The sequence below is a fragment of the Triturus cristatus genome, chromosome 3_1 (assembly GCF_964204655.1).
Source record: "Triturus cristatus chromosome 3_1, aTriCri1.1, whole genome shotgun sequence".
Taxonomy (NCBI): domain Eukaryota; kingdom Metazoa; phylum Chordata; class Amphibia; order Caudata; family Salamandridae; genus Triturus; species Triturus cristatus.
In genome coordinates, this window is record NC_140583.1 from 1,169,211,136 (window position 1) to 1,169,233,239 (window position 22,104).

A 22,104-nucleotide genomic window follows, 5' to 3' on the forward strand; every position below is an offset into this window, starting at 1 on the left:
GTACAGACAGGTAAACAGATTTGTAAAATTATCAAAAGTACTGTGGATAGACTTAGTCTATTCGACATAATAGTACCAGCAGATGTGTGGTCTGAGTGCAAGTTGATGATCAACTGGCCAACTCAGGAGTACCCTAGGGATCCTAAGACAGGAGCCCCAGACCCTGAAGTAATGAAAAAGTATGAACAGGTTATGGTATTTTTGAAAAACAAAGTGCCCCCTAAAGAGACAGATTGGGTAAAGATTGATCGAACGCATCAGGAAGCAAAAGAATCAGTACATGCATACTATGAGAGACTAATTCAAGCTTTTAAGCAGTTCAGTGGAGATGAGAACCTGAGTGATAAGGATTTGAGTCATTTCGTATACAGATTTGTATATGGTTTACGCCCAGAAATTGGTGACATGATAAAGCAGCATACAGTTGATTGGCAGAATAAGAAAATAGATGAAGTACTGAGACTAAATATTTCAGTGATGAAATTGAGGCTAAACAGCGAAAATTAAAAGAAAAGGCACTGTGGGCACAAGTAAAGGTAGCTGAAAGGCAGGAAGCTCAGTTGGTCGAACAAGCAAATAACCCAGGAACTAAACCGAGATTTGGCCCAGGAAAAGGGAAAGGTAATATTGAAGAAGCTAAATAGAAGTTCCCATGCCATAATTGCGGTAGGTTAGGGCATTGGAAATCCGAGTGTAAATACCCTCCAAATACTAATAATGAAAATGCATCATTGAATCTGCAGGTGCAGAATGAGGTGAGTGGTCAACTGCAGCAACAGCAGCAGGTGGTTACTTCACAGAATCAGGTGCCAAAACCACCTTTCCCGCAGAGCAGAAACACTCAGAAGTATAGTAATGAATCGGGATTCTACAATGAAGAACAGGTAAATAAACCGCCGCGCGCTCGCGCCGTTTCACAGTATTGGCTGCAACGCGATGAGAGTGACTCAGAGGAAAGCTATTGACGGTGCCGAAAAGAGGAAGAAGAGTGCGTACTTGGCGCAACTCTAGAAGTAGACCAGACAGGACCATTTGTAGATGGGAAGGTTAATGATGAAAATATTACTTTCTTAGTGGATACTGGTGCTACTCGATCAACTGTTAGATCAGCTGATGTTAAGAATCTTCCTCTTTCGGATGAAACAATCCAAGTGGTTGGTGTGTCCAACAGACAGTTAAAAACATTTTTGACAGAACCAGTGAAAGTCAGTATAGGGAAATTTACAGAAATGTACCGCTTTGTGGTGTGTGACACCAGTCCAGTGAATTTATTAGGTAGGGACCTGTTGTGCAAGATGAATTGCACTATATTCTGTACTTCAGATGGAATAGCTTTTGAAACCCCAGATGAGGATGTGCTATATAAAATTACTATAGCTAATAGAGAAAATGAGGTAACTGAGACCTATGCAATATTCAACCCTGATGAATTACCTAAAGAATTAAAACAGTCAGTGAAGGCAGAAGTGTGGGATTTTACTGGAGAAGATGTAGGGTTAATGAGAAATGTAGATCCAGTCAGGATAACTATGAAGGAAGGGATAAGTTATCCAAATGTCCCTCAGTACAGATTGACACCGGAGATAATTGAAGGGGTTACTCCAATAATTGAGAAAATGATCAAGCAAGGAATTTTGAGAGAGATTATGAGTAGTCCATGTAATTCACCGATAATGGGACTGAAAAAGCCTGATGGGAAATTCAGGATAGTGCAAGATTTGAGAAAGGTAAACAAAATTGTGGTATCATGCTGTCCTATTGTGCCGAACCCATCAGTAATTCTGTACCAGATTCCCCATGATGCGGAATGGTATACAGTAATTGATCAATATCATGCACTCTTCTCTATCCCATTGCACCACGATAGTCAGCCAATTTTTGCATTTCGTTTTGGAGAGCCGATTTTGGCATGGTGCCGAATCCCACAGGGGTATACAGAGAGCCCCTCAATATTCAATCAATTGTTGAAGAAATCGTTGGAAAGTCTGCGAATGCCTGAGAGTTCAGTACTAGTGCAGTATATCGACGACCTTTTGGTGGCGTCGAAAACACGTGAAGCTTGCGAGGTAGACACAATAGCACTATTGAATCATTTGGCAGACGGAGGGTTGAAAGTGTCACCAACAAAATTACAGTATTGCCAGAAAGAAGTGCAATATTTGGGACATAAAATTGAGAAAGGACTGAGAAAAATAACAATAGAGAGAATCAGAATTATAAAAGGAATGAGAGCCCCCATGACCCAAAGAGAAGTGAGAATGTTTCTGGGAATGGTGGGGTATTGTCGTCAGTGGATTAGTAACTTTTCCCTGATTGCAAAGCCCGTAGTGCGATTAATGAGGAGTGATGTAAAAGATCCCTTTGAATTGAACAAAGAAGAATTGGCAGCATTCAAAAAATTAAAAGAGGGATTGTGTGAAGCACCAGCACTGGACATGCCTGACTATGAGAAAGAGTTCGAGTTGTATTGCAGTGAGAGAAATGGATGTGCACTCTCTGTGTTGATCCAGAAGCATGGAAGATTGAGGAGACCAATCGCATATTTTTCCTCAATGCTTGACCCAGTGGCTGCAGCTTTACCTGGGTGTCTGAAAGCAGTGGCTGCAACATGTCGAAGTTTGGAGCAGAGTGAAGGTATTGTGATGGGGTATCCATTGAAAGTGTTTGTTCCTCATGATGTGGCGATTCTTTTAACAAGGAGTCGTACTCAGTATATGACGCATAGTCGGATGACTAAGTATGAGAAGGTCATATTAGGTGCAACGAATGTGAGCCTTGCGAGATGTGTGAACGTGAATCCTGCAACGTTGTTTCCTGATGCTGAGAATGTGAAAGTGAGAGATGAAGCAGATCATGACTGTTTGGATGTGCTTGAGTATTGCACAAAGCCACGACCAGATATAAAGGATGTACCACTGCCTGAGAGTGATTTTGTGTTGTTTGTTGATGGGATGAGAACAGATGAAGGAGTGCTAAGCGCAGCATATGCAGTATGCACGGTTGCAGCAGTGATGGAAGCATCTTATTTGAAAGGAGTAAGGTCAGCTCAAGTAGCTGAACTTGTTGTTTTGACCAAAGCATGTAAAATTGGGAAAAGTGTGAGAGTGACTGTGGTAACAGACAGCCAGTATGGCTTCGGGGTCGTCCATGATTTTGGCCAGCTTTGACTGCAAAGAGGTTTCCTGACCTCAAGTGGAACCCCTATAAAGAATGCTGAAGTGGTTGGGAAATTGATTGAGGCGATACAGCTGCCTAAACAATTGGCTGTGGTAAAATGTGCTGCCCATAGTCAGGGAAGCGATTACATCACTACTGGGAATAGGTATGCTAATGATATGGCACAGTATTGTGCACGGAACCAGAATTCAGTCAATCGGGCTAAGGAGAGAGAAATGTCTTCTTGCTCAGTAATGTTTACTAACGCAGTAGGAACCTGGGAGAAAGTGAGACAATTGCAGGAAGAGTCAGGAGATGAGGAAATGAAACAATGGATAAAAGCAGGGTGTGCACCAAGAGAGAAGGACCGTGTGTGGGTCTATCGAGATGGAAGACCAGTAATGCCTGATAGCATGATGTCTAAAATGGCACGTATGTATCATGGCCAGGGACACATAGGAAGAGACGCCATGATAAGATCTTTTAAGCAGACCTGGTACAATCCAAAATTCAGACTTGTAGCAGAAAGCCTGTGTCAGAGATGCCTGATATGTCAGCAATACAATCCTGGGAGAAAGACAGTGGTGAGTCTAGGGACCATAGGCCGGGAAGGTGGACCTTTTACCAGAATGCAGGTTGACTTCATTGAAATGCCTCCGTGTAACAGACTGAGGTATATTCTGGTTGTAGTTTGCCTGTTCTCCAGGTGGGTGGAAGCATACCCAACAAGAAGAAATGATGGGTTGACAGTGGCAAAGCTACTTTTGAGAGAATTCATCCCTAGGTTTGGGTTCCCAGTGACTCTTGAATCAGACAGAGGAGGACATTTTCATAACGAGATTGTAAAATTGATTAGCGAAGCATTGAATGTACAACAGAAACTACATTGTGCCTACCGGCCAGAGGCTTCTGGTCTGGTTGAACAGATGAATGGTACAATCAAAAACAGAATTGGAAAAATGTGTTTAGCCACTGGTATGAAATAGCCTGATGTCTTGCCTCTTGTTTTAATGACCATTAGAGCAACACCAGACAGAACCACAGGGTTAAGTCCTCATGGAATAATCATGGGACGAGCGATGAGGCATGTTTATATTCCAGTCAACAAGCTGATGACAATAACTGATGACAATGGTGTTGGAATACTGTAAAGGCCTGGCTGACGCAGTTCATTCTGTGTTTCATCAGGTTGGAGCGGATGCCACCACCCTTGAAAGGAAGCCAGCCCATGATCTGAGCCCAGGAGACTGGGTAAGGATAAAAGTCCACAGAAGAAGAAACTGTTTGGTTCCAAGGTGGGGAAAACCAACACAAGTCATTCTGACCACAACAACAGCTGTGAAGTGTGCTGGAGTGAAAAACTGGATCCATGCAAGCCATACTTTGAGGATACCAAATCCAGTTGACAGCAAAGGAAAAGAGTACTATGACGAATCAGAGCCAAGTACTGAATCAGATAACGAAGAGCCAAGAACACAAGAAAATCCTGAAAGGGGGGAAAAGGAACCTGATCAGATATTAGTCCCCAGAAGTATTTCTCTGAGAAGACGATTGCAGATTTCTGATATCAGTTTCAGATTCTGAAGACGAACAGGGAAGTCAAGGTCTCAGAAAAGAACACAGAAAGGAGAAAGGAAAAGACAACCAAGAAGCAGTGAAAGAAATTCGAGAGAAGGAAGAAAAACCAAGAGAAATTCCACCCGAAATAACAGATCAAAGTGGAATAGGGACAGGTACAGAGGGAGAGGGACAGATTGCGGAAGACCCACGAGGAGGTGTAGGGAACTACAACATCCAGCTAGGTGAAGGGACAAGTTGCCAGCAGGAAGATTGCGTGTTGGAGACCCGAGGAGGGACAGAAGTAGGGAAAACAGTGGTGGAAAAAGAGGTTGTCAAAAAGAAAAAGCAAGTTGAGACAGAATCCGAAGAGAGTGAGAATGAGATACCAAAAGGACGAGTTCTAAGGAAGAGAGCTTGGAGAGAGGAAAAGAACAATAAAGAAAGTAAACAGAAAAGAGTCAAAAAGGATGAAGTGTGGCCAAATTAAATAAAGAGATTGAGATATCAGCTGACACGAGTAAAATCACCAAGAGAAGATCAGGTGAATGAAGTGACAAGCCAAGACAAATCAAAAGAAGAAGAGGTTAATCAAGAAGAGGGGAAAAGAACAAGAAAACCCAACCAGAAGTATAAGTCACCAGAATGGACGTATGTGGCACTGCCTGAAACGGAAGAAGAGGCAGATAGTCAAGGAAATCCAGAGGAGGCTGTACTGAAAGTGGTTGAAGAAGAGGAAGAAGCAGGAATCCTGAGAGTTATTTTATCCGACATTGGAGAAGAAGAAACGGAAGATCAGGAAATTCTGTATTTGGATGCACTGAAAGAAGTGAAAAATGATGAAATGCCAAACTGAGAAAAATTAGAAAACTACTGATGAAGAAGTAACAACTGAATCAAACGATAGATACTGTTAGAACTAAGTAAGGCCTTAGAGGCCTAAGGTTAGAGAACTAGTGGTGAAATAAAAGAGGCTAAGTCAAAAGATACAGTCCAAACTAACAAGATGGCTAACATAGAAAGTAACAAAGGTAAATGTACATTCATGAAGAGATGGTGTAAAATGTGTTGTTGTGTACAGGAGAATTAATGCTTCTATGGAGCATACTTGCTCCATTAATTTCTTTTAAGGTCACTATAGATACATTAGAAGGACACACTGAGAACATTACTAACATAAAAAACATTCCAAAAGTAGTTCCGACTAGAATAGACTTTTCCTTTGCGATATTACTGGGCTAATTTGTCAAGCACCGAGGCGCCCTCCTCTCACCTTTCCTCCCGCCGTGGCCGATCAGGGGCTGACGACGCGGGGTAAAGGCACCATCTTGAAGGGAGAAAGGGTTGGCGGTCCAGTGGCAGGACGCCTCCCTCCCTCCCGGATATTTAAGCAGTAAGTGCCCATCGCTCTGCGTACTAGTTACTCTCCCCTGAGGCGGAAGCCGGGGGTTCTACTCTTTTCCTTTGCGATATTACTGGGCTAATTTTTTTAACAATTGTAAATATCTTAATTGTGGCGTTTTTATCAGTAAACTACCGCGCTTAGTGAGGGCAAGATTTGTCAAGCACCGAGGCGCGCTCCTCTCACCTTTCCTCCCGCCGTGGCCGATCAGGGGCTGACGACGCGGGGTAAAGGCGCCATCTTGGAGGGAGAAAGGGTTGGCGGTCCAGTGGCAGGACGCCTCCCGCCCTCCCGGATATTTAAGCAGTAAGTGCCCATCGCTCTGCGTACTAGTTACTCTCCCCTGAGGCGGAAGCCGGGGGTACTACTCTTTTCCTTTGCGATATTACTGGACTAATTTTTTTAACAATTGTAAATATCTTAATTGTGGCGTTTTAATCAGTAAACTACCGCGCTTAGTGAGGGCAAGATTTGTCAAGCACCGAGGCGCGCTCCTCTCACCTTTCCTCCCGCCGTGGCCGATCAGGGGCTGACGACGCGGGGTAAAGGCGCCATCTTGGAGGGAGAAAGGGTTGGCGGTCCAGTGGCAGGACGCCTCCCGCCCTCCCGGATATTTAAGCAGTAAGTGCCCATCGCTCTGCGTACTAGTTACTCTCCCCTGAGGCGGAAGCCGGGGGTTCTACTCTTTTCCTTTGCGATATTACTGGGCTAATTTGTTTAACAATTGTAAATATCTTAATTGTGGCATTTTAATCAGTAAACTACCGCGCTTAGTGAGGGCAAGATTTGTCAAGCACCGAGGCGCCCTCCTCTCACCTTTCCTCCCGCCGTGGCCGATCAGGGGCTGACGACGCGGGGTAAAGGCGCCATCTTGGAGGGAGAAAGGGTTGGCGGTCCAGTGGCAGGACGCCTCCCGCCCTCCCGGATATTTAAGCAGTAAGTGCCCATCGCTCTGCGTACTAGTTACTCTCCCCTGAGGCGGAAGCCGGGGGTTCTACTCTTTTCCTTTGCGATATTACTGGACTAATTTTTTTAACAATTGTAAATATCTTAATTGTGGCGTTTTAATCAGTAAACTACCGCGCTTAGTGAGGGCAAGATTTGTCAAGCACCGAGGCGCGCTCCTCTCACCTTTCCTCCCGCCGTGGCCGATCAGGGGCTGACGACGCGGGGTAAAGGCACCATCTTGGAGGGAGAAAGGGTTGGCGGTCCAGTGGCAGGACGCCTCCCGCCCTCCCGGATATTTAAGCAGTAAGTGCCCATCGCTCTGCGTACTAGTTACTCTCCCCTGAGGCGGAAGCCGGGGGTTCTACTCTTTTCCTTTGCGATATTACTGGGCTAATTTTTTTAACAATTGTAAATATCTTAATTGTGGCGTTTTAATCAGTAAACTACCGCGCTTAGTGAGGGCAAGATTTGTCAAGCACCGAGGCGCGCTCCTCTCACCTTTCCTCCCGCCGTGGCCGATCAGGGGCTGACGACGCGGGGTAAAGGCGCCATCTTGAAGGGAGAAAGGGTTGGCGGTCCAGTGGCAGGACGCCTCCCTCCCTCCCGGATATTTAAGCAGTAAGTGCCCATCGCTCTGCGTACTAGTTACTCTCCCCTGAGGCGGAAGCCGGGGGTTCTACTCTTTTCCTTTGCGATATTACTGGGCTAATTTTTTTAACAATTGTAAATATCTTAATTGTGGCGTTTTTATCAGTAAACTACCGCGCTTAGTGAGGGCAAGATTTGTCAAGCACCGAGGCGCGCTCCTCTCACCTTTCCTCCCGCCGTGGCCGATCAGGGGCTGACGACGCGGGGTAAAGGCGCCATCTTGGAGGGAGAAAGGGTTGGCGGTCCAGTGGCAGGACGCCTCCCGCCCTCCCGCCCTCCCGGATATTTAAGCAGTAAGTGCCCATCGCTCTGCGTACTAGTTACTCTCCCCTGAGGCGGAAGCCGGGGGTTCTACTCTTTTCCTTTGCGATATTACTGGACTAATTTTTTTAACAATTGTAAATATCTTAATTGTGGCGTTTTAATCAGTAAACTACCGCGCTTAGTGAGGGCAAGATTTGTCAAGCACCGAGGCGCGCTCCTCTCACCTTTCCTCCCGCCGTGGCCGATCAGGGGCTGACGACGCGGGGTAAAGGCGCCATCTTGGAGGGAGAAAGGGTTGGCGGTCCAGTGGCAGGACGCCTCCCGCCCTCCCGGATATTTAAGCAGTAAGTGCCCATCGCTCTGCGTACTAGTTACTCTCCCCTGAGGCGGAAGCCGGGGGTTCTACTCTTTTCCTTTGCGATATTACTGGGCTAATTTTTTTAACAATTGTAAATATCTTAATTGTGGCGTTTTAATCAGTAAACTACCGCGCTTAGTGAGGGCAAGATTTGTCAAGCACCGAGGCGCGCTCCTCTCACCTTTCCTCCCGCCGTGGCCGATCAGGGGCTGACGACGCGGGGTAAAGGCGCCATCTTGGAGGGAGAAAGTGTTGGCGGTCCAGTGGCAGGACGCCTTCCGCCCTCCCGGATATTTAAGCAGTAAGTGCCCATCGCTCTGCGTACTAGTTACTCTCCCCTGAGGCGGAAGCCGGGGGTTCTACTCTTTTCCTTTGCGATATTACTGGGCTAATTTTTTTAACAATTGTAAATATCTTAATTGTGGCGTTTTAATCAGTAAACTACCGCGCTTAGTGAGGGCAAGATTTGTCAAGCACCGAGGCGCGCTCCTCTCACCTTTCCTCCCGCCGTGGCCGATCAGGGGCTGACGACGCGGGGTAAAGGCGCCATCTTAGAGGGAGAAAGGGTTGGCGGTCCAGTGGCAGGACGCCTCCCACCCTCCTCGGCACAGTATAAAAAAATGGGGTCTTCCCCTCCGCGCAGCGGGCGGGCGCAGCGGGCGCGCCGGCGGCGCGCCGAAGGCGCGCCAAAGGCAAGCCCGTCTGCGCCCGTCCGCGCCAGACACGGGCCTAGGGCCACCACCCCTGGCTCTACCGAATCAGTCCGCCCTCCACCCTACACTCGCTCCTCACTAACCGATCTACGTCCACGAGCCATGGAAGGAAGTATTAGATACAGTCCGGAATCCATATTTTCCAAGACAATCTTGAAATGTGAGCACTGTCAGGCGGCCATCCCCCTTTTAAATAAATTGGTGGAAAACGGCTATCAAAATCAGGTAACACAAAATTTTATAACTGCCCTTATCAACGTTCGCTCGTTGGCTAAACACAGGCAAGAAATTGCTGATTTGGTTCTGGACAGGAACATCGATATAATGTTCCTGACAGAGACCTGGATGGATAAAACATCGGACCCAGATCTTGTTATAGCCGTCCCAAAGGGATTCAAAGTATATAGGCTGGACAGAACTAACAAAAGAGGAGGTGGGATAGAAATCATTGCACGAGACACCCTCAAAATTCACATCAAGGCAATACCTACTACTACATGTGAGGCGCTTCACTTTAATATCTATTTATTGCCCTCTTATAACTTCAGAGGCATACTATTATATAGACGACCAGAAACCCGGTTGGGATTTCTCACAGAAATTGCCACCATCTTAGAAACATCTGCAATCGAGAAATCCATAACACTGCTAGGAGATTTTAATTTCCATTTGGACTGTAATGGAGACAAAGACACTATATCCCTACAGTCGGCAATGGAGGTCTTTGGCCTGTCACAATTGGTGACAGGACCTACCCACAATGCTGGGCATACATTAGATGGAATATATACCAATTTAGATAATCTCCTAATCACTGACGTCCTCCCAATGACTTGGACTGACCATCACCTGGTACTAAGTACTATAGAAATTAGTGATACCTCCACTGTTAAAATACCCACTCCCAGACAGGAACCTTTTAAGGTTTGGAAAGACATCAATATTCCGAACCTTAAGGTAGCATTAGATAATTCTAAGCCCACCCTGTCTACTAATCCAGAAATAGCCACAAACCAATATCAAGTTTGGCTGGACCAGGCTACTAATAAATTAGTACCAGTCAAACGAATGTCCAGTAACAGAAGTTCCCCTTCAGCACCCTGGTACACAAAAGAACTTAGAAAACACAAACAGCTATGTAGAAACAAAGAAAGGCACTGGAGGAAAAGCTATGACGATGAAAGCAAACATATGTATAAAAAGCTCCAAACTCAGTATAAACTCCTGATCATAGAGGCCAAAAAAAAGTACTACAGCGAGCAAATTGAAAGTGCTAAAAACTCTAATAAAAAGCTCTATAACATAACTAAACAGCTTGTAGGAGGTGTTCCTGACTTGAACCCCCCTTGTTCACAAAGTGTCTGTGACTCACTAGCATCCTCTTTTTTACTAAAGTGAATGATATCTTCTCAGTATTCAACTCTACTGATACTCAAAACACAGATAACATACTAACACCACATACTGAAAACACCCTTCGACAGTTTGCGGAAATCACAGAAAAACAAATTCAGGACATCATCAAATCCATTAAGTCCGGCTCAGCTCTAGATCCTTGTCCCGTGAAAACTCTCCTCCCATTAATGGACACAGTGGTACCAGTTATAACTCAAATCTGTAATCTGTTGTTCCGCACAGGTATCTTCCCTTCCCCTTTAAAAAAGACCTTGCTAAAGCCACTTTTGAAAAAAGCTGGCCTGAATAAAACAGAGTTAAAAAATTACAGGCCTATAGCCAACCTCCCGTTTCTAGCCAAAATAGTAGAAAAGGCCATGAATATGCCATGAATATAGGCCATCCCTCCAGCCTATAACATCTTTCGGCAGGATAGGGATAAGGGCAGGGGAGGGGGAGTGGCGGCGGTGGTGAAGAAGAGTGTTTCTTGCTCTCTCCTTCCCTTGAATTCTCTCTTTGGCTCTGAGGCTCTTGCTTTCACGCTTGGTCTGTCCCCGCATCAAGCCTTGAAAGGGCTACTGGTGTACAGGTCTCCAGGTCCGGTGGGTTCCTTTTTTGAGGACCTGCAAACGGTCCTGTCTGATTTGGTCCTGTCCTCACAACATTGTTTGCTGGCGGGTGATTTTAATTTCCATTTGGAGGTGGAGGATGACTCAGACGCACTGAGACTGATGGATATTACTTCTCCGTTGGGTCTTGTACCTTTTGTCTCGTCGCCCACCCATGATCGGGGTCATACTTTAGATCAAGTGTTCTCTTCGACCCCTCTGGCGGACATCGATGTTCGGCCAGTGCTATGGACAGATCATAGGCTGATTAAGTTTTCCATACCGGGGATTGTGGTTCCACGGAGTAATACTCTTACACAACCCAGTTCAGCCTTTAGGGCGTTGCATAAAGTTACGCCCGAGATGCTTGCACAGATGCTGGTGGACCATCCTTGTTCCGTCTCGGGCGATCTTGAGCGGGATATTGAGGCCCTGCAGCTCTGGTTGGCGGAAAGGCTGAATGACCTTGCCCCTGCAGCTGTCCCTCGGGTCATGACCAAACGATTCTCTGCGCCTTGGTTTACAGAAGCGCTCCGCCTGTCTCGCTGTCAGTGCAAGGTCGCAGAGAGGACCTGGCGCTCCCACTATGATGAGGAGGCTAAACGAGCCTATAGGGTGGTAGTGAAGGCCTATCACCGTGACATTGTGCTAGCGAAGAAGGAATATCTGGCTAGGCGGATAGAGGTGTCTATGAACTCCTGTAAGGAGCTTTTCACTGTGGTACGGGAGTTTATGACCCTGAGATCCACCGTGCCCCTTGTGGTGTCATCTGATAGCTGGGCTTTTGATCTTGCTAGTTTTTTTACTGAGAAGATTAAGACCATCCAGGCCTCCTTTGTGGAGAGGACTGGCGAGGGGAGGCGGAGCACGGGGGTGGGCCTAGATCTAGCGTCCACATCGGATGCTGTGTTGGAGGAGTTTTCTGCTATCTCCAATGAAGCCTCCCTACTGCTGTTGACCAATTTGAAATCTGGTTCGCCACTGGACCCCTGCCCGGCCAAATTTTTGGCCAGGATGGCATCAGTTGTGAACCCATTGGTCAATCCTCTCCTCAATGCCTCCTTGAGGGAGGGTAGGGTACCATGTGCCTGGAAGAGGGCGATGGTGATCCCCCTCCTTAAGAAGCCTGGATTAGACGCCGAGGTGTTGGCCAATTATAGGCCAATTTCTCTTCTTCCGGCCCTAGCAAAAATCACGGAGAAGCATGTTCATGGCATTTTATCTGGCTTTTTAGAAACTAACCATCTCCTGCATCCGTCACAATCTGGTTTCCGTCCGGGTTTAAGTACCGAGACGGCATTACTGGAAGTCTCGGAGATTATTCGGGAGACATTGGATGCAGGTGGCAAGGCCATGCTGGTCATGCTTGACCTGTCGGCGGCCTTTGACACCGTCCCCCATGAGGCGCTTCTCGCCAGGCTCTATGATATCGGGCTTAGGTGGTCGGTGTTTAAATGGTTTACTTCTTTCCTCGAGGGCCGCCGCCAAACAGTCTGGGTTTCCGAAAGCACCGCAGAAATGCCGCCATTGGGAGTCGGAGTGCCACAGGGTTCCGTTTTGAGCCCGACCCTCTTTAATATCTTTATGGCCCCTTTGGCGGCACGAGTGGAGGCTTTCGGGGCCCAGATTGTATCATATGAAGATGACACCCAACTGCTCTTTACGTGTAAGAAAGAGGAGGCATTTGATGGTGTGGGCATCCGAGACTGTCTGGAGATGGTCTTTGACTGGTTCCTGCAGAACAGTCTTAAGGCCAACTCCAGCAAGTCAGAGATCCTCTTCTTTGGCTGCACCGCTGACCCTGAATGGCAGGTTTGGTGGCCTCTGGACATGTGCCCTCCGGCTCAGTCCTCTCTGGTCGCCAAAAACCTAGGAGTGAAGCTGGACAACAAGCTTACGCTAAAATCACATATTCTTGGTCTGGTTGGCACGTGTTTTGGCATCTTGAAGATGCTCCGTAAATTCTTACCACTGCTTTCTGAGGAGCATAGGCGGATCATTGTCCAGGCGCTAATTGGCTCGAGACTGGATTATGCCAACGCCCTCTTTCTGGGGCTCCCGGACTATTTAGTCCAGCGTTTGCAGGTGGCGCAGAATGCGGCGGCGCGTGCTATTCTTGGCCTCCGCAGGCGTGCGGGGGTCTCTGGGCTACTGCAAGCATTGCATTGGCTGCCTGTCCGGAAACGGATTATGTTTAAGACTCTGACTCTTATGCACAAAGCTTTGTTTGGTTCAGGGGCAAAGTACCTGCAGCGGAGGCTGATCTTTTATCGCCCCGCTCGTGCTCTACGTTCTGAGGCATTATACTTGGCTGTGGTGCCCCGTGTCAAGAAAGCTCGTATTGGTGGGCGTTCTTTCAGTTTGAATGCCCCCCGCCTTTGGAATTCGATGCCTCTGGCCTTACGTAGCACGCCCAATCTGTTCATGTTCAGGAAGAGCCTTAAGACCTGGCTTTTTAATCTTTTGGGTAGGTTTGTTGTTTGTTTCTTTCATGTCTATTCTGTTTCTGTGTAGTTATGTTACTCTTGCTGAGCTGGATGCGCATAAGCGCCGGGACACTCTATCGGAGTAGCCGAGCGCTATATAAATGTTTAGTAACATAACATAACATAACATACTCAACTTGCGGAATTTATCGAGCAATACCATCTGCTCGATGAAACCCAATTTGGATTCCGCAAGTTTCATGGAACAGAAACGGCACTGATCAAAGTAGCGGATGATATTCGTCTAATACGAGATCAAGGAGGCTCAGCATTGCTAGTGCTTTTAGATTTATCGGCCGCCTTCGACACGGTCGACCATAAGATCTTGGTCGATCGTGTTGAAGGCATGGGCGTGCGAGGTCTAGCGAAGAAACTACTAACATCATTCTTGATGGATAGATCACAGGCAGTCATCCTGGGACAATTCGCGTCAGCAGAGTTGTCCTTGCCATGTGGGGTACCTCAAGGTTCATCCCTTATTCCGACACTATTTAACATCTATGTGTCGGACCTTGCTAAGACGATCAAAGCACATGGGATGAACCTTACCTCATATGCGGATGACACCCAGTTGATCCTGTCCATCAGGGACGATGGGGAAACAGTAGCGGAGAGTTTTAGAACAGGTATGCAGGCCATCGGACAGTGGATGTCAGCAAACTGTTTGAAACTGAACTCCGACAAAACCGAGGTGGTAACCTTTGGTCATCTTAACCCTAATTGGTCCTCGGTATGGTGGCCGGTATCTTTTGGAGCCTTGCCTAAACCGACCACGAAGGTGAGAAATTTAGGCGTCATTTTTGACGATAAATTGAATTTTATGGCTCATGCAAACCAGACGGCCTCCATAGCGTTCTATAAATTACGCCTGGTAAAAAAGATCCTTCCATTTCTTCCCAAGAGTGTAGGCAAGACTTTAGTAAATGCCCTAGTCCTGTCTGCATTGGACTACTGCAACGGCCTGTTTATCAATGGTCAAACCAGGGTCATTAAGAAAATGCAGACAGTACAGAACGCAGCGGCCAGACTCCTCTTGGGCATCCCTAAGTTTGAACCCATAACTGATACCTTGAGAAGCCTCCATTGGCTCCCTATCAGGAATAGAATCAAATTTAAAACATTATGTATAGTTTACAAATCGCTACACTCGCAAGCCCCTCAATTCCTGAAAGATCAGCTTATTCCGTATTGTCCTCCTCGACCACTTCGTTCAGCCAAACTGAACTATATAGTGATACCTCGGACCAGATTAGTCAACTGGGGAGACAGACGTTTCCTGGTCGCCGCCCCGAAACTTTGGAACACACTGCCACAATCCATTAGATCTAGCCCAAATCTCTTGTTATTTAGAAAAATGCTGAAAACCTGGTTGTTTAACCTCTAAGAGCTAGAAGCCAAGCAAAGGAGAGTTCACACAGTACAGCGCCGAGACGCCTGCGGGCATTTGTTCGCGCTTTATGAAATGTTAAAAAATAAATAAATAAATAAGATAATAATGATTTACATAAGGATAGGTCTATTAATGATTTTTCAAATAATGTGTTTTCAAAGTTATTGTATGAATATGTACAGACCATGGACGTAAGGGATTGCTACGTATGTATGCAGTTACCTGCTTCTGTGTCAGAGGGAGTGACATATCACCACCTTTCAGCAACATATGGAATAGCATGTAGTGTGATAGCAAGCTTATTTTATGAAACAGGTAAATTAGAATATTATTATTCAGATGTAGATAACATTTTTTCGCAAGTACCTGCTAATAATAAACTAAATAAAGTGAGACCTGCTAATGTGAATTTTTCTTAGTAACCAAGGAGCTAACATTAGAGTATATATTTAAAAATAATTTGACATGCAGTTTGAAGAATGAAGAAAAGACATTCCTAGACATGGTTGAGGAAAGGAGGTTGAAAATGAGAAGAAAGGGATCTGAAGGAAAAGGGGAGAAAACAGTCTGGGATGTAGAAATGGAAAAACATATGAAGGGAGAATCTAATCCAACTTTGGCTCTAGATTGACCTCAGAAAGGGAAACTGTGTATAAGAAGGAATCAAACAGCGTGCGATAATCATTTTGTAGGGAATGGTGAGTGCCATGATACATACCGAATCATAGGTGGATGGGGATTTAAAGGTGGAAGAGATCCAGTTTTCCCTGGACTTTATTTTATCTGTGGGAACAGGGCATATTATCGTTTGCCAGACCATTGGTATGGCACATGTTACGTAGGCCTGGTCTTTACAAAAATCTTTCACATGGACAGATAAAGATGGTGTACATAGGTTAGGTAATCAATTAACACGTAGTAAAAGAGAATCTTGGGCAGAAATTGTAGGTGACATTTTTGGAGCATTGATACCAGCAGTGGTAATATCTCTAAATGCGAACAAAATTAGAAGATTATCAACAGTAGTGGATCGCTTGTCAACAAGCACCGCTGGAGGATTTTTATTGGTTAATACTGAAATGGTTGCCATGCTGCTATGGTAATGCAAAATCGACTTGCCCTTGATATCTTATTGGCAAAAGAGGGTGGAATCTGTGGAATGCTGAAAGTTCAACATTGTTGCACTTACATTCCAGACGAAAGCAAAGATCTAAAGGTTTACATTAAAAATATTACTGAATTGCATGACGAAATTGTACCACTGGAGGTTGAAAGTGTTTGGTAAAAGATTGGGAAGAAAATTGCTGCTATTAAAAATTTCTTAATAAAAATAGGTAGTACAGTTATAGGTAAAATCTTATTTCCATTAACTTGTGTGATTTTCGTCTTACTAATATTAAGATTAGGATGTATGTGTTGTAAAAACAAGAAAACAAAGAATAAAATAAAAAGAGAAAAACTAAAAAGAAAGAAGGATGTAGATGGAGATTTAACAGAGATAACTTTAGAAGACTGGAAAGAAAGTTTGTATAAAAAAGCAAAAAGAGATGAAGAAGAAACTGAACTATAATTAAGAGCAAGAATATATTTCAATTTTCCGTGAAAGGGTGAATCAATTTAGTGTTGTGGTGGGGATAAAATCACCAAATGGGGGATTGCTGGAGTGGGGTTTTCTTTTAAAATCGTACACCCTCTCCATTTTGCATGTTTAGATTAATAAGATTAATTAATTATTTGTAATTATACTAATGGTTTGCTGTGTGAATTAATCAACATTACTAATATAAGAAATATACGTGGGAATTGCAGTGGCATGGCCTAACTAATGACGTAAACAAAATGTGTATGCATATTAATAATATATATTCAGAAATTGCATGATTATATGTTGCTTTCGTGATGTATCTGTGATTTGTGCTTTATTAATGTGAATATAACCCGCATTAAGTGTTGCTTCTGCTAGATAAATATATACACATATGGGTATTAGTAAGGGGATAACAGATTATTAGTCATTTCTATGTACTAATTACATTTTGTGATTCTTTGCTTAAGTTGACCATTTGGTGGCCACAAAATGGCCGACGTCGCTGTTAGACGAGAACAACTCCATTATGAACATCTCTGGGTGAAGTGCGCATGCGTCGCCATCAGCTGCCGCAGCCCTTACATGACCCCGACTCAACTGTGACAACCAAGGCTATTTCCCGGGCTTACGGCCAAGCTGCTCTGAAAGAAACAATGAAAAGATACTATTGCGTGGATTGGAACTATATCTAAAGACACATTATATGTATGGGAAAGAAGTCGAACTTTCCCCATCGGACCAATGGGATTCGTTCAAAATACGATTTGTTACACTTCGGAATGTAAATTTACTATAAAAATGGTAGATTAGAGAGGGGCCTTAGCTTTTGCCTTTCAATTGTTCGAGACCCTTCAGAAGATTTGCGATTTACTGACGGAGAAGACGGTGACACTGCAGAACAGCTGTTTTCCAAAGACCCTGACAGTATGAACTGATGACCGGGATTTTGACTTAGAGGGCGACTTTTAGCCAGAATAGGTAACTATGATGATCTAATTTGCTTCATTAAAACCCAGAGAATCGAATTCAATTATTTAGATAAAATTTAATATTCATTACAAGAACTGTGTTGGGTCGTTTTTATTTGAGAAAATGTATTGATATAAATGATGTTTTAGATTTTGTTTTCACTTCAATCTGCAGCTAGTAGATCCATGGCCTATACATGGGAGGAGTACTGAAGGTGAAGCTTAGACCTTTATGAATACGGTTATGTGAGTACTCTTTTCCATTACAGCGAGTTGAACAATCACCTCTTTGAAGCAGGTTAATCGATGGGTGTATGTTGGTGTTATGGGCCCTACCAGCGTATGAAGTATTGTGTGTGATCTATGACCTGTGACGTAGAAAGGGATTTTGCATTCCACGCTGCATCAATTTCTCCAAGGGTATGGGTAGCTGCCCACCAATCTCTAGATCTTTAATGTCCGCATTCTTCTTCAGAGCCCGGCATAAGACACTGCCCTTGTTGTATTAGTTGACACTTTTATATCAGACAAGAGATCCCCCATCTCGGATGATAGTGTTGATAGTTTGTCAACTATTGTGACACAAGTGCAACATGATGGAGTTAGTTATGTTTGAGACAGAGCCCTTCTAATCAGATCATTCATGTCAGATTGGTATAAATATTTGAGACAAGACCAGGAAATTGAGGAGAGAAAGTTTATCAGACTGGTATTGCATCACATTGATTGACAGTTGCTTAGTGTTTAATAAAGTTGTCCATATATTATCTGTCTCGTTCTGCTTCTCCTCTGTGTTCATGATTTCTGGCATTTTGCTTTGCTTCTGCTGAGATAATTCAGGTTTATATGAAACTGCCAATTTTTCCCACTCTTGAGTCGTGAGATATGATGTATTTGATGTGTCGCCATTTGCAATCTCGGTATCTGGCATCTCTGGCCTCCCTAAGGGAGAATCATTATCGGGGCACTGCTTGAAGCCTGCTTTGTGGATGAAAGAGTAGCCAGGTAAGGTTCACTGATTTTGCTTCCATTGCTTGACTTGCCATGTGGTAAGTCAGATATAATAATACACTGTGGAGCTTCATTTAGGTGTGAATAAGTTGCAATGACCAGGTTGTCAGATTTACATCTGCCTTAGAGTTCATTTACTTCTTAAAGTTGTGAATCATTGCTTCTTGTCAGTGTGTACTGAAGGTAGGACTCCATGAAAATTTGTTCATTACATTGTGTAGATCTCTCTGTTTTCCCTGGAGATATTAGAGTTGCACAAGGGTTTGGTGGCAATTGCCTAGTGGTATTTGATTATAATTGTTGGTTCGAGCGGGCTCTTGTGACCCCCATTCTCTCTGAGAATGTGGCATTATTACAATTTTTTCTCTGCTTAGTGAGCATTTCTGCAGCAGTCTCCGCTACAGGGAGATTAAGAGGAATCACACTTGTATCTTCAAAATCATGTTAGTTCTTTGCCCTTTGAGTGCCGCTGCTCCTTGGTACCTGGACCTTCTATTGCCTTGTTTGTCTTGGTTGCATTTCCTTTAATCATCATTACTGGATTAACGCCTAAGGTGCTGATCTGATCTATAACCACTCTGTGCAACAGGGATGGAAGGCCATTGAGTCCCTCTTTACTTGGGCATAGGACTGCCCCTGCATCCTTCACAAAGGAAAAGTTTGTGTAGATCTTTGACTGAAACCACATTGTTGTGGCAGTTGTGGTAGATTCTATGGAAACCAAACCCGGGTAAAGGTGTGAGGCTAAAGCACTTTCCTCATCTAGTTTCCTTTTTTAAATGGCTTTGTTTTTCCCTTTGCGGTTCCTTTTCCTTTTGTTTGCTGTTGATGATCCAGTTTGCCTTTCTTTCCCTGACCTCATATTAGTGTGATCAGCTGGGCCGGGCCGCCTACTAAGCTTTCCTCCTTTGTACCTTGTGAGCAGCCCCATTTCCTGCATTCTTAGACCTGTACAAATAATGCTGGGTCGCGGGATCACTCCTGTTATATGCTCCTTTTGTCTTCCTATCATGTGGTAATACTGCAGAGGCTAGCTCTGCTTAAGTTGAGGTGATTTGTGTTGTCCTGAGAAAGAAGGGAAATCTCAGGCTGGAGCAGGATAGTAGGAACTGATGAGAGGCAGCTGAAAGGTTGGCAAGCTGGTTAAAGGAGGCTGCAGAACCTGACAGGGAGCCTCAGGTGCAAGCGTCCAAGATGTCCCAAGACCATGGAGAGACTTAGGGCCAGATGTATCAAACAGTTTTACCCATTTTGTGTCTACAGGAAAATGTGTTAATACATCTGGCCCAAAGACAGCACCACCAGTCCCCTGCCAAAGTGTATTTCCCACCGAATTCCGGCAGGGGTACAAGCATGCTGGGTCTCTGGAAGGCTAGCTGGAACTGATGTGAGCAAGGTGGAAGGCTGGCAAGCTCACTAGAGGAGGATGCAGAGCCTGACAAGGAAAAACTAGAGCAAGTGTGCAAGGGAGCCCACCAGGCTGCAAGCTGAATTCAGCCAAGCCAGGCCGCTTCCGTGAGCACAGGGACTCAACCGGTCTAAACTAGGCCTGGGCCAAAATTCCGTTCCGCTCGTGGAAATTGCGATAATTTGGCATTTTCGCGTTCCGCGGAAAGCGCGAAAATGTCAAAATTTCCACAATCCGCATCTTAGTGGTAATTTGTTTCTTGCTCGCGCTGTAAAAAAATACAATCTCGCGTGCGCGCGATCGCCTTACCTGAATCCCCGCGTTCACCGACAAGTTTTCCCGACCCGGTCGCGTTCTCCACGAGATGTTGGATTGTTGGTAGCCATTTTGCGCTGTCTCGTGACAGTTCACGCCCGCATTAACGTCATTTGTCGCGCGATCACGTCATTTGTTGCGCAATCACGTCTTTCTTCTTGCGATCATGCATTCTCCACCACGAGCGAGATCGTGAGGACGCGGGCACGTCTAATCGAACGCGAAAAGGAGAAAGAGACCCCGAACACGTCATATCCAACGCGACAGGGAGCGAGAGAACGCGATCAAGTCATCTTGGACACGCCATCGACATCCGGCGGAAGTAATGTGAAGCTCGAGAACTCAAACATGTAAAATTTTCAATTTGGAGAAGAATATCAGCTTTAGCAGCATGAAACCTTCTGCAAATGATGATTTTGGATGAAAACAACTCCTCAGATTGACATTTGGCTGTCTTTTTTTGTGCAAGGAGTCCTTTTTTAAAAAGGTGGGGAGAGGGAGGAAGTGCCACAGAATCTCCAACTTCCTGTTCCTGTCCAGCAGGCTCTTCCCAGTGCTTTGTCCATCTCCTGCTCATTCTGCCTTTGGATTTTGAGCTGGAAAGATCACTCTTTTTGTCTGCTGCATTATTGCAATTGGATTTGAGGATTTTTTATTTGGATATTTTACAAGTAAGTGGTTGTTGTGTCTGTTTGATTGTGGGCATTGCAGTTGTTGTAACTACAATTTATTTTTGGTAACCATCATTCCTTTTTTTTAAAATGTTGTGGGTAGTAGTAGTCAGTAGTAGGCCCGAGCTAGTCATGGCCTCATGGGTGTGTGCATGATGAAGCAACTGTTCCTTTGGTGTTTTTTTAATGTATTTCATTTTCAAGCATCATTTAGGGCCTGGATGGCATTGGAATTAGTTGGGAAATGTGTTTTTTTGGGGTGGGCTTTCTGATGTTGTTGGGCCTGGCCATGTGGCTGGTGGCCATTTGAATCCTAGGCCTGCAAGCTTGCCTGGCCTTGTCTGCCAACAGGCCTGCTTTCATCCGCTAGGATCAGAGCAGGTAGCCACAGCTTTATTAATCAAGTGTTTTCTGTGTGGTCTGTTGAATTTAGACATCATTTAGGGCATAGATGGCATTGGATTGAGTTGGGGAAGTGTGTTTTTTTGGGGTGGGCTTTCTGATGTTGTTGGGCCTGGCCGTGTGGCTGGTGGCCATTTTGAAGCCTAGGCCTGCAAGCTTGCCTGGCCTTGTCTGCCAACAGGCCTGCTTTCATCTAGTAGGATCAGAGCAGATAGCCACAGCTTTATTAATCAAGTGTTTTCTGTGTGGTCTGTTGAATTTAGACATCATTTAGGGCATGGATGGCATTGGATTGAGTTGGGGAAGTGTGTTTTTTTGAGGTGGGCTTTCTGATGTTCTTAGGCCTGGCCATGTGGCTGGTGGCCATTTTGAAGCCTAGGCCTGCAAGCTTGCCTGACCTTGTCTGCCAACAGGCCTGCTTTCATCCAGTAGGATCAGAGCAGGTAGCCACAGCTTTATTAATCAAGTGTTTTCTGTGTGGTCTGTTGAATTTAGACATCATTTAGGGCATGGATGGCATTGGATTGAGTTGGGGAAGTGTGTTTTTTTGGGGTGGGCTTTCTGATGTTGGTTGTCTTAAAGACATGCTTTTGTTGTGTGTGTCTGGTGTGTGTTGGTGTGCAATGCATGCACCCTGCTGACCTTTCTGGGGCCTGTGAATGTTCGTATTTGCATTTTGTTGCATTAAAAAGGCAGAGCAGTGTGCTTTAGCATGCATCCTTTACCTGGCTTTTATAGGCCTTTTGTCAGCTCCTGGTGTTTCCCAGGCCCCCTGCTTGTTTGTGATTTGTGAGTGTCCATGTGGCTAGTGGCCTT